The 14,320-nt window shown below is 34.2% G+C and overlaps 1 protein-coding gene across 1 annotated transcript in view; it reads left to right on the forward strand.

The window, feature by feature from the left end:
* KCND2 (potassium voltage-gated channel subfamily D member 2) overlaps positions 1–14,320 on the forward strand; it is a gene marked incomplete at both ends in the record, with an annotated part of 483,187 nt that overhangs the window by 2,102 nt on the left and 466,765 nt on the right. The gene's annotated exons all lie outside the window — the stretch shown is intronic.

Here is a 14,320-nt window from a genome sequence, read left to right on the forward strand (position 1 = left end):
TGAAGAAAGATATGGCATTATTAATAATGTTAAACTGCAGAAAAGTAGCAGCATTTATATATTAGAGTATATAGTGAAATAAAATGGTAAGAGCCTTTTACTTTTATGAGTTCTTAGATAAGCCAAGTAGTGATGTTAGTGCCCTTTCTTCAGCTTTATGCTGCTTTTCTTGCATGGTTAATCTGTTCAGTAGGATTTGGTAATGGCTGTAAGAAAAAAAGTTATTCCCAAGGCTGCTTTTTAAATTTTGTGTTTCAGCCTAATTTAGTTGCCTTCTTTAAATGACAATGTGGTTAAAGTCAACTTAATTATATTAGACATATTGTGTTGAACAGAATTCTCATGTTGTCCTATGGCTAACTAATGAAATATTTTATACGTGAAGAATTTTGGGCTAAGTCAAGAAATTATGTTAAAGTAAAATATAATGACTTATGATTTTGATTTAGTCTCACTTATTTTTGAAGGCCTACTGGTGGATTTTCAAAAATGAATCAGTGAAAATTCTATAACCTACTGCTTATATTTCCCTTTTATCCTGTTGGTAATCTTGTGACACATTTTGAAGAAGATTCAGAGTACCTTAGCAGTGCAGGTGCTTAGTTGTAACCAAGAGGTTTGTGTCTTGTTGTCTTTATGTCATTTGAAGTCTTTATTAAGGACAGTTGGATAGTATAAATCACTATCAGGACTTCAAATTAGAAGTACCTATGAATAAAAAGAGGACTCTATGTTAAGAGGAAATGAAAGAAGAAGTATTAAAAGGAAATATATTTAAAAAAATTAGGTGTCTGTGGCAGTGTTTTTCATGAAGTATCAGTAAGTCATTTTAACACTATATGCCCTCTATCTGATTGAATTTAAGCATTATTATAATGAATGTTGATGAGATGCTAATTTCATCAAGCTAGAAATGTCTATTCTAGACTTGAGAAGTTAGTATTATTTTAAAACTTGTTTTCTGAAATGACTTTCAAATTTTTATTTTATTATGAAACCTATTTTTGTTTTCAGGAAAAGATGAGGAATTGTTAACCACTGATGACAATTTTTATTATACAAATAAAATGCTTAGAAGCATCTACTTTTTGAAATGAATTAAGAAACTAAATCACAATACCTGAGTAAAATCTATGAAATGGTTTTAGTTCACGTGTTCTGAATGTTAGTATGTAAGAAAAATTAAATACATACACTTTCTCAGAACTTGGAAGCAAAATGGGAGTTACTTCTAAGACTTAAGTTCCACTATAGATGAAAATTTTAATTTTCAGGAAATTAAGGTAATTAATGATCCTGGTGTAATATAGCAGTCATGCTTTAAAGATGTAGAAATGTTGTTGCAATCAAGATACAACCCATTTATTGGAGAATATATACGAACATTTAACAAAGCATATGCTTTATAATACAGCAAAGTTTTCTCAAAAAATGTCTTCTGTTTCTCATCAAAATATATTTTAAATGTATTGGACTTTTCTGAAAACATAGATTTAAAAAAAAATCCTGCCTTTTTGGTGTCTTAACTTTGGTTGCATTGTGACTCAACAGCTTCATTTAAGAATAGAAAGTATTAACAAAAGCCATTGCTTGAATTTATTTTTTACACTGTAGTCTTATATGATGAAGTGTAAGATACAAACTTTTTGGAAAATACTCAGTAGTTGAAGCTAAAATCAATCTGTGTCTGATAGATGACCAGGAATTTCCCATTACAGTCAATGAACTCTTTTTATGTGGCTGTTATTTTTAATGCAGCTAATATTCATCAATTAATGATAATAGACGTGAAAATGCAATCCTAGACAGTGGTTTTTGAACGTTCCAGCTCATACAAACATTATCTACATGAAAAGAAAGAGCCAAGAACTTTGTAATTCAGGACTGGCAGAATTATCTGCTACCTCTCAGGTCATTTTAGACAATATTCAGTTGGTTTTTCGGTCTGAAGAAATGAGTGGGTCTATTGTGTATTCATCTAATCATTTTTGTGCTCCTTGAAATAGCAAATATATCATTATTCCATATTTTAACCATGCTTGTTACATAAGTAATTATTTAATTTGCTAGTAAAGTGAATGCTTTAAAATATAATTTGAAGCCTACCCATTTCCTATTAATTAAAGTATGAAACATCAAGAGCACAATTTAAAAAATCAATGAAAGAATGTCAGAAAGGTTTTTTTAAAACAATGTTTAAATTGGGTGGCCCTGTATATTTCTTCCTCCATTCAATCCTTTCTTTCTATGCATACTTGTTGACCTGCACTGGGCCCTGATGACCCTTTTACTCCTGGCCTCCCTCTTTTCTGCAATGTAACCTCTAGTTACTACCCTAAACTGCCTTGGAAGAATAAGAGCCTGGAACTCCTCTTTTGTCTTAATGACCTCTGGGCAGTAACATCCTGTTGTTATTCTTCATTTAGGTGGTAGTACTTAAATGGTGTCAAATTTAGGAAATTTCCAAATGTTCACCCATAATCAAAAACGATTTTACAAACATATATTTAGGTTCAGTTTACCATTGAACCTTAGGCTAATGACTTGTGAATCAGAAGAGGTACCAGGTGGCACATTAAATATTTGGGGACCTATTATTTTAGGCAATACCTGCATTCTTGGTTTCCCTGCAAACCTGGGAAAACAAAAATTTCATTTATAGTGTACATTCATCAGAAACAAATATGGTAGAATTACAACTATGCTCATAGAAAACTTAGTGTAGTTGTCTATTTATAAGACTATCAAAACTAAATCTATAATATTTTAATTTTAATATAGTTGGTAAATTGCTATTTTAAGAAACAAAAAAGCAAAATACTTTTATTGTAATTTTCCTAACAATGTGTGAGGAAAATTCCTCTTTTTAGAATGGCACAATTGTAGCGGGATTATATAGTTATATAAAATATATCATATGTATGTCATATATGTTCTATTTCATATAACATACAAGTATGCTGTATATCCCATACAACATATACATATATTAACTGTGTTGTATATGTTATATACTTTATATAGTGCATGTTATAAAGTATATATTATTAAAAAGAAGAAGAAACTGAAATATCTTCCTTCTATTCATCACTATTCTGACTACATAGCTTTAGGGAATGTTGGGAGTGTATCTTGTGGAATCATTTATGTAGAGACTTCTGGTTTACCCAGCAATACTGAAAATGGGTGGAATTATAGTTTCTCCTGTGCCAGCATCTATGCATGAATATTGCTAACGTGTTAACCAAATACATCTTCACAAGGTGCCGGGCTGCGGGGCGGCAGGGGGACCAAAATTTATCTTTTGGGTGAAGAACCATACTATGAGTACCATCCATTTTTATTTTGGCATACTATACCACATTTTTTACAAAGTTCTTTATAGAGCATGTTAATTGATGAGAGCTGAAAATGAACTTTTAAAGAGATGTAGAAAATGTGATATGTATTCCTCCTTTAACATTACAGGGAACCAAATCTTAAGTGTCTTCATCTTGTTTTAGTCACCATTTGAATTAGAGATAATATTTGACGTGACGTATGTATTTTTTGAAAGTGTGTTCTCCCAGCTTTCTATGTCTTTTTCTATAAGCCTTTGCTTGGTTGCAAGACAGAGGTATGTCAGGAAGAGGTGAGATGTGTTCTCTTGGCACGGCATCCTAGAAAAGGGACAGGTTTCTAATTTTCAGTGGGTCTGTTATGATTTTTGTTTTTCTTTTCAGGATTTCCCTTTAGAGTACAGATAGACTTGGTCTTATATATATTTTATTTGTATAATTACTTCATTTAATTCTGATGTCATGTATTTTGTATTTGTCTAAACTTTCCTCCCAATTATACTCATCTTTGAAAATGAGTTAATGAAGTTCAGATTTCTTATTCCCTAATTTCTGAATTCCTGGTGGAAGGAAACTTAGCTGTTGTCTATTTAAAATCCGTCATTTTACACATACACGATTGTTTTTGGCCTGCACATAGTTACACAATTAAATATCAGTAGTAGTTTTTGAGATTTCAATTTTTTATTCTTTTTTTTTTTGCCCTGAAGACCTTAAAACATTATCTAGAAATGTGCAGTACTAATTAGCTGGGGGTTACTGTGGACGCTCAGGGATAAGAAAGGAATAAATATGTTCTTTATTCTATTATTTTAATGCATTTCTCTCTTAGTTATACTCCCTGTGACTTACTTTTTCCACATCCCTCAGTATCACTGCTAGCTCTGCATTTATTCATACAGTACTGGAGTTTATCATGAGGTGCCCAGTTGATATAATGCAACCCTGTGTTTCTCATCTGGTGAACTCTTAGGCCATTTTGGGGGAAACTACTTAATGGTGAAATTTTACCTGGCCTGATTGAGAAGAAAATAAATCAGTTACTTTGTCTGAATTATCTATAAAGGAGTTGGCCTGTAGATTGTTAAAAACTGTACAATTTAACTTCTCTTTCATTGAAAGAAGGGGAAAGGTGAAAAGAACTTTCCCTGAAAAGGAGGTATGATTCTTCCTGCAGAGCTGTAAGAATGATTTCACTCTTTTTTTCCCTACTCTCCATGTGTCTTATATTGTTTTCTGAGCATGAGTATATATATAGAAATAGGCATTGTTCTCCCGCTAACTTCAGCAGCTAGATTTGACGGTGTGGGATATGATCTGGTATTGAAAAGAAACCCAGAGTGAAACACCGTCTCTACATTTCTGTGTACATTTGCATATCTCCTTGCATTAGTAGATTCCACTGGATTTTTTTGTCCTTTAGTTTTCTCCTTTGAGAGCCAGCCTTTACACTGACCTTCTCCATGAAGCCTTCTCAACCTCCCAAGCCTACATCTTCTATAGTTGGAATTACACTTGACATTAGTAAGTGCTATTTTTTTATATAATTTATGGTTTTACTTCTTGCCTGTCTAACTACATTGAAAGGCTTTTGAGTTTTGGGTCTATACCTTTTTGGAGACTTATTACCTGGTTACTGTGTTGCTGGTCATGCTGTGAGATGATACATGCACACCATGGAGAGCTCCTTAGCCATGGACCAGTGCCATCTCAACATTAGCAAGAATCGACTAATCTAATCACATGCTTTGTTCAGTGTTAACAAATTTCAAGTTTTTTTTTTATTTGAACGCTTTGTCTTTGAATATACTACAATCCATCCTTTTTATTTTTCTGTTTTAACTAGGGAGAGCTGTAACTCATTCTTCTCTGCAAAGGTTAGAATTAATGGCTGTCGATGGCTATTTCCTTAATCAGTTTGCTTTCTGGTGAAGGCTGGGTAAATTGCAGGTGCCTTTGGGAAGCATATGGAGATATGTTATAATGTAAGTGAATCTGCATAGAAATGTACTGCCTTCTCTTTCAAGTTCAGTCCCCTATCTAAATATGAGTAGCCCAAGTGACACATGGGTCAAAAAGATACCTGGGTGACAGTCACTAGAAAGGTGTTCTCTTTCTTACCCAGTAAACACAAATTGGCACTTTTTTCCTTTATTCAGGTGCACTCATTTCTGCATAGAATGGAATTGTTTAAAAATAGAGAACTATTGTCTGTAAATGACACATGAGATAAATGTATTCTCTGTTCAGGAAGAAGTTTTCATTCTAAGCGGTTAAAAGGCAGTTTTACAAAATATAAATATACATGTAGATACATATCCTGGTATGGTGCAATCCATTTTGCATTGGAAGTTTTGACAAGTCTGTTATGTAAAGAAGATCATAATCCTAAAAAGTGTGCGGAGAATAAGTGAGTTATCAGAAGTTAATAATGAGAAAAAAATAACGTAAAAGAGTAGGAAGACAGTTGAAATAATGTCACATAGAAGGCGAAGGTTTTGTTCTAAAAGTAAAAGCTCTCGTCTTTTTTGCTCTTATGTGGGCCTGATTCTTCCATCTTCCTCACTTTCCTCACTTTTAAGAATACCAGTAATAGTGCTTTGGGAAAACCAAAGTCTTACCAGTAACTTATGCTCTCAGGAAATCAAAATGTGACTCATAGCATTCAATTCCATTTAACAGACTTTTGTTGATCACTTACTACCTGTCATTGACCACGGCAGTAAGCATAACTGCCAACTTCCAGACCTTAAGAACTGTGTATTCTAGTAGGAGAGGCAGAAAGTGAACACAGATATATAATTCCAGGCAGTGATGGGTGCTATTAATAAGATAAGTCAGGGTAAGAAGTGTGTTATTTTGTATAGAGGACAGACAAAGCCTTTCCTAAGGGAATATCTGAGCTGATGGCTTTCTGAAGGGATGAAGGGAGTCCTGTGAATATCTGGATGAAGAGTTTAGAAGAAGAGAGAAAAGAAGTACCAAGACTGCAAGGTGTATTCTCCCTAAGGCTACTGTAATTGAAGTAAAGCAGGGGAAGGGCTTAGTAGCAAATACTGTCTGAAAGGTTGTTGGGATGAGATGATGTAGGACATTGTGGACCATAGTAAAGATCTTTGGTTTCATTTGAGACATAATAGGGAGACACTAGAGAGTTGTGAGCATGGTAGGGATGAGATATAGTTTCTGTGTTACAAGATTCATTTGAAGAGTTTAGAAAATTCTGGGTGATGTTTCTTAATGTGGATGGAAGACCATCAGAATTAGGACCACCTGGGACACTTACAAAAATGTAGATCCTTAGCAGTCACCTAAAACAATTGAAATAATGTCTGGAGGTGGGAACCATGACAACTGCATTTTCACTTCTCTCATAAAATTTTAAGAACCAGTGATTCTTAAAATTTCCAGTGATCTGGAAGATTGTATGTTGAGGATAGCTCTAATATTCTAATCTAGGAATATTTTTGACCTTGAGCTGGTAATATTTTGAAAGGAGGTTAAAATACACTGTTTAAAACAATGACTCTTGGATCCATGGGTGAATTGAAGTGCATTTCTAATATGCAAGTGGGTTTAATTTCTATATAATTTTGTAACGTGTCTGTAAATAAGAGAACACTGAAAAATGACACTTTGGTACTTGTTTGTTTATTGTACTGGCCTCCTGTGGCAAGTACTCGACATCCCTTAGGCATTATATACATATTCCACCTTTCTTTCTTAAGAGAAAACTAACTTTTCATTGGTCTGAAGAGCTTTATTCCATTTCCTAGCTAACAAATAGTTGGCATATATTCGTAAGTCTGCAAAGTTCATCATACAGTTTCATGTGAATTATTATTTTCATCTTTGTCCTTAATTATTTGTCATTCCTTCTGGCTGGGATTTGGGCTGTGGAATTTGCATTAAGAGAGACCTGTGAGGGGACAATAAAAACTAGAGCTGGAGATGAAAAAAACCCAAAACCAAAACAACAATCTAGACGAAGTAACAAAAGTGCTAGTTTTAAATATTACCTAATGAATATATATGTAGGAAGATAGATAGAAATTAAATAATCTTCAGTGTAGGTGATAAACGGATTCTTTTTTGCAAAAGCCCTATCTTATCTTGTGCCAAGGAACAAGGTGTTGTGGATAATGGACATTAGTACTACTCTTCTGCAGAGCAACTAGAATAAAGATGATACAGCTGCTTCCTTTCGGGAGTTTGGGATTGTGAGCTTTTAAACTTACTGATTTCCTAAACTGTCATGGGTGGGCTGAGCTTTCCTCAGTGGGGGCAGAGCTAACTGGCCAACTGATCATAAAGAACATAAGGAATATGGAGTCTTAGATCGGGGTCTGTGAGTTAGGGAAGAGCTTATGAGAAGCCAAGACAGCACCCAGTGTAAAGTCAATCTAAATCTCATGAGACCAGAATTTTCTTAGAGTATATTTTTTTCTCTTTTTCCTCTTTTTTTTTCTATGTAAGCAGAAAATTGATTCAAAAGGATTTACTTTTCAAAGAGGATAATTTTTAATCACATGTCAGGGATTTCAACTGTGGAGGACCTAAAGATAGAAAACAAATTACTAGTGCATTCTTAGATTATAATTGAGCATAAGGGAAGTTTTGTGTAAAAATCCACAGAATGGCTGACTTGATGTTGAGCTTTTTAATTGGCTTTTCATGGCTGCTAGCCTGTCCAAAATGACTTCATAGTCTTTCCTGGTAAATATAGGGAAGTATGTAATGAACCTTTTCCCGTGAGGTCTAGGTGCAAAGAGAAGGGTCTTGGGAAGGGTTGATTGAAGACTCCTATGGCCAGGAATTGAAATTCACTTCCTGCCTTGGAGGATGCTGTCTGATTAGCTGTGGCTACAGGATTTCTGGTTATTAACTTTGGTAAAAGGAGGAAACTTTTGGTCAAAAGTTATGATTCAATCATAAAAGTCCTGATAAATGTAATCTCATGGAAACTTAAATGTCTCTTAGTGTCAAGATCAAGAGACCTGCCATGACATTTCAAAATCTTGGTTTGAAGTGAGATTAGTTAGATGATGCAGGTTTATTCCAAGTCAGATAAATAGGAAAGACAGTCTTATCAACCCTCTGTAATGCCACTTTTGCTGAACAAAATATATTTTTGGAGAGAGAAAAAGGGAAGAAGGGAAGGAGAGGGAGGGAGAATATGAATGAATGAATGAATGAATGAATGTGTGTATGTGTAAAGAGAGAATCTGACTTATAATAGGGCAAGGAAGAGTCTAGATTTACTGGGTCCATACCTTCTGGCAGGCACCACCTCCATAGACATAGCAGTGATATTTTTTCATACCATGCATGGGCTGTCCTTGCTTTGCCACATTTTCATTCCCATTGCCAAGAATGATCAATGAAAATAAGTTAGATAATTATTCAATAAAATGGGAGCAAGGACTCCAAAATACGGCCTCTCCTTTAGAAACATGTTTTAGTTCAAACAGCTAGAACTGTTATTTAAAAAAATCAAGCAAATTCTTTTAGTTAAAATAGGAAGCTGGAACCGAAAACAATAGAACATGTTTGAAAAACAAGTCTGAATTTGGATATGAAGTTCTTCTAGGAGAATATCAGAGAATATTCAACAAAAATTCGCGATCCTGATCAGGTATCCCAGTAAAGGAATCTTAGGCTTCTACCAAAGATTGGAGCCAGACAGAAACATCAGCCAAATACCACTCGCACCGTGCTTCAAAGTTCTGACCTGCTACTGAAATCTGAAATATTTTAAAAAATGGATTTAAAAATTTTAATCCAGAATGTATTTTAATTGGGTCTATAATTTTTGTTCACTTTTATTTTAGTTGATTTATAAGGATCTTTTATTGAAGAGCTACACATGCAATTTATTTATTTATTTTATTTATTAATTTTTTTTGTGGTACACGGGCCTCTCACTGCTGTGGCCTCTCCCGTTGCGGAGCACAGGCTCTGGATGCGCAGGCTCAGCGGCCATGGCTCACGGGCCCAGCCACTCCGCGGTATGTGGGATCTTCCCGGACCGGGGCACGAACTCATGTCCCCTGCATCAGCAGGCGGACTCTCAACCACTGCACCACCAGGGAAGCCCTGCAATTTATTTTTAATAATTTGTTTCTAAGCTCATATTGTATTTCTGTTTATTTGCAGTATCCCTAGGAACCAATTAAGAAAAACAATCCACGGATCTAAAATGCTCTCCCTGTAGCCTTGTTGTGTTTAAGGTGCCTCAATATGCCTGCTGACAAAAGTTCCCTCTTCAAAGAACCTCAGACTTCAGTTGAAATCTCCCCTGCAGGTTTTATAACAATGCCTAGAACATTGCTTTGTGGATCATGGATGCTGCATAAAGATTTTTTTTTTCCTTTTTACTGTAGAGTTAAGTGTCCAACCCACTTTAGGTACTTATATCACTCATAATACTTTGTAGCTCCTTCTCTCTCAGCTACACACATTCTCTGACACACAAATATCTGCATACAGAAATAAAATTCCCACAGATACAAAGTCTTCAGCTCAACGTACATTAAAAAATTACACATGAAATAAATGTCTAGAGTTTTGACATGCTGATTTTATTCCTCTGTAAAACTGTTCTCCAAATCTTTATTCATGTTCCTTAACCTTCTAAAGAAATCCTCTACATTTCTGTATTATTTCTCTCATCTCTGTGCTGTTGGCTCATAGCTATACATATCTATCCTGGGCCATTCTTCTGAGCTTCAACAAAAATTTCCAGATTTATGCCATCAGGAAATATTATGGCCTTGGCTTTTATAGACAATCAGCATAAGAAGTGGTCATTTAGAGAATATTTCCAAATCTAATGCAAAACCATTAGACATAGACTATTGTCTAGCTAGCACATTACTCACTATCCCATATACTAAGAGCTATGGAAGTGTATATGTATATATTTTTTTCTTGTATGCTAACTCCATTAGAATTTAGATGTTTCCTGTGTGACTGATGAGAAGAATTTTCAGGCATGTCTAGGGTCACCAGTAATGGATGGCACGGCCAATTAGTGATGTCAACCATGGTGGGGCATAGAGGAGGGTTTCCTTACCTGGCATAAGCAGTCTCAGTGGCAGAAAAATGCAGAGTGTATTCTGGGCACGGTGCATGGATTCCTTTGGCACTCAAATATCTGTCAAATGTTGACTGAACAAAAATCTGGAATTCCTTGTCACGTTTTAAATCTTAATAAATTCTGCTCTGAATTAATTTGAAAGTAATTATTGTAACACAAATAATAATACCTTCACTTATAAGTTATATTTGTTCTCATATTTGTATTTTTTACTTTTCTCATGTGTTTTGACCCTCATAAGTGATCAGTAAATATCCATGGAATAAATGAAAGTAAATTAAAATTGTCTTTCTAAATACAAAAAAATTCAATTCATATTTGTGAAATTAGAGAAACAATTCTAGCAGGAGGATGGAATAGAGATTGAATTAGGTGACATTTGAATCTTGTTTTATGGTCTTAACACTTGAGCACCCTAAATAATCTGTGATACGTGACATATGACTTTACCTCTCTATAATATTGTTCTCTGTAACTGTCTCTCACCATCACCTTAGAACTGGTATTTATTAATAATCTATGAAATTGATGTACATCAGGTGTTGCATTCAGTTGAACATGCTGGAACATTACTGTTTAACAGAGAACAATATGATGCCTGGAAAAACAGAACAATAAATGCACAGTCATATGCAAAACCTAGCAAATAAACATAGAATCCAGATTTCATTTAACTCAATTTATTGACTATCCCTATGTGCCAGACAATATATGCTTGGCACTGTGAAGAAAAGATATAAGTATGAGAGAATAATTTCTATGCAGAACTGGAATTTTAAATCCTGGCTTTTCTCACTGGCTGACTCCACAGAGCCTGGATGCAGTTTAAAGATATATTTGTGTTTGCACTGTATAAGATGTGTGAAGAACTTTTTAATGCTCTGAAATGAGTGATTGTTTGCCTGAGTTGGAAAGAACAAGAGTCAACCATCAATTCTTGTAGTCAAGTTAGAGACTGTGGAGCCTATGAAATTACAAGGGTATTTGAACAGGGTTATTCTATCAGCGCCTCCTTTCCTCCTTTGAGGCCTGTCCTAGTAAATAGGAAAGAATGGCTAAGATGCATGTGAGCTAACTTTTGAGTTGGTTTCTATAGCTGTTGGTTTTCTCTTAATTTTTTTGTTGGTAAAATATAATTGGTATTTGCTTTTTTTCCAAATGGTTTAAGATTGCCTATATCCATTGTAGTTTTAAATGATTCAAAACATCAATTTATAAATAGCTTAGTATTACCATTGAAAATATTATAATATTTGCTCTTTAATATAAATATGTTGATTCAGAGATAAGTACACTGAAATATATTAAATGTCTTTAAGTGTTCTATATTTTGAAAGACCCATTTCTATAATAAGAAAGCAATTAATTTAAATATTACCTCTCAATTTTCTTAGTGCTTTTGCTCCCTTTGTTCTAATTAACTTTTACTTATTTGCAGCAGTATCCAAATCCCATTTGATTTCATGTTATTTGTTTAAGCCATCATATTCCATGAGACTTACATAAATTCAGTAACATGTTCATAGATATAAACACTTAAGTGAGATTTTTCAAACAGTAGTTCTTTATATTCTTAGAATCATAGAATCTTGAAACTAAAAACTTCTTGTAGATCACCTGGCTCAAACTTCCACCCGTTGAAAGCCCCTCTTTCTAATATATTCTCTATATTTATATGGCCTTCTATGAACTTTTCTGAATATTCTGTGTAATTGGAAGTTTAAGGCAGCACAACTCACGTTTTTATCAAGTTTTAAAAAATTGCACTGACATGGAACACCCTTCTCTATCACCCATTTATCCAGATTAGGTTTTAGAGACTGAACAGAATATGTTTTCTTTTTCACATCTTTTCCAGGGCTGTACTTGAAGAGAGATATCGTGTCCCTCCTTAGGCTTTTCTCTGCTGGGGTGACTTTCTTAAGTCATTCAAACTTTGTCGTGTAGTGTGATTTCTGGACTCCCCTCTGACTGGAAGAAAGTACATTGAGGTCATGACCTACAGTGACACTAACACTGTGTATCTCTGAATAGGGCCTAAATGCAATGACTTCTATCGATCTTGTGGTAAAATAACAGGTCTTTTATTTTTACTGGAAGTGCTATAAAACCTTTCTTTCTTCTCTTTCCTCATACTGTTTACTACTGGAGCATAAATTCTATCAGATTTTTAAAATCCTTGCGAGATTTCACTCTGTGAGCTAATAAAAATGCATTGTTTGAATGTTACCTAGCTACATGGCTCAGATTTCTCCATGCGTCTGTTTAATTGTATTATAAAAATGAAACAGAACACACAATAGACAATGTTCTTCTGGAAAAGCTATATAGGAGTCCTTCTCATCAATGGAAGTGTTTATCCATATCATTGTACCTGAAAGCATCTACCCAGTGCAAACAGACATTTCAAATCTAGTAGGGAAGGGAGAAGAGAAGGAGAGAGTATATTAAAAATCCTAACTGAATTGTTCTAGCACCCACAGGATAGTCTGGTTCTGTTTGACCAGAGGCTGAGGTTCATTCAGGTTTCTGATGATTTTTCCCATCACTCCCTGGGAAGATCATTAATAATGAGCCTATTAAGACAACTGGGATGGAGAGAGGAAAAGGGTCAGACATGCAGCTTTCCTGTTCCTCCTTATTTGATCAGATTAATTCCATGACATTAAAAAATGGATCATCATCATCATCATTATAACAGAAGCTTTCATTTAATAAGTAATTACCCTGGGTCAGGCACTACACTAAGCTCTGCTTTACATACATTGTTTCTTATAACATGTGATTCTGCAATATAAGCTTTACTTTTGTTTCATAGGCAAACAAAATGTGACTTAGAAAGAATTGATTAGTTCTGTCTCCAAAACATGTACACTATCCTCAGAAACATGTAAGTCTAGAAATTATTTATATTTGTCAAGTAACTAGTAGTAGGACTGTAAACTGCTTTTCTAGAGGCAGAAATGCTGTAGAAAAGGCTTGGTTCAAAGTGTGTCAAGACCAGCAATGACAAAACTAGATTTCCTGCCCTTGAAGTGTATTTAGAAAGACTATTATAATAGACTGTTCTAGCATGTGTTGTTTGTGATTTGCACCATTCCTAATTGAAGTCACTCAAGACAAAACATAATCCTTAACACAGTCATTCTAAAATAGTTTAGTGAAAAGGCAGGCAGGTTGTGGAGCCTTGTTTATTTTATCTTATTGCAGACGGAAAAAACCTCTAGGATATTTTCTAACATCTTCTGTTTGAAGTTATCCAAGCATCTTTGAAATGATACATGACTGGATAAAATACACATTCAGTACAGCAGAGAGGATTGATTGTGTCACTACTTTAGAAATAGACTTTATATTGGCTACAAGAAGTTAGTTGTAGACTCTCATCTGACTTGCTTATTAGTATGTCAGTGGTAATGAACATATATTAAGTCAGAAAATGATGCCAGCTTACACTTGATAAATGGACAAACAATATTTTCAACAATCTTAATCTCTTTTTTCTTCCTGGAAGTAACTTATTACATTATCTCTCATTTATAAAATCACTAGATTATTAGTGCCTTAAAAAATAAAAAGGTATGATTACAAAGTATATATTTATAAAGATATTTTCATGTAACTTAAAATTTAGAGACAACATACATTTAGGTTATAATGAGCATCTTAGAATGATTTCATAGTTTACTAAAAATTAATTAGGACTTGACTGAAAGCCATTCCTATGATGAAAAATTTATAAAACTCATTAATATGGTGAAGATTTCCAAGGAAAATATGCTTGTTAGGTAAACACTATGGCCTGTTATTGTGCATTTAACTTCTCTGCATTTCTATTTTGTATATTATGTAGCTATGTACATAGATATGTACACATACATAC

This window comes from Mesoplodon bidens (genome assembly GCF_964165515.1).
Source record: "Mesoplodon bidens genome assembly, chromosome: 9".
Taxonomy (NCBI): Eukaryota; Metazoa; Chordata; class Mammalia; order Artiodactyla; family Ziphiidae; genus Mesoplodon; species Mesoplodon bidens.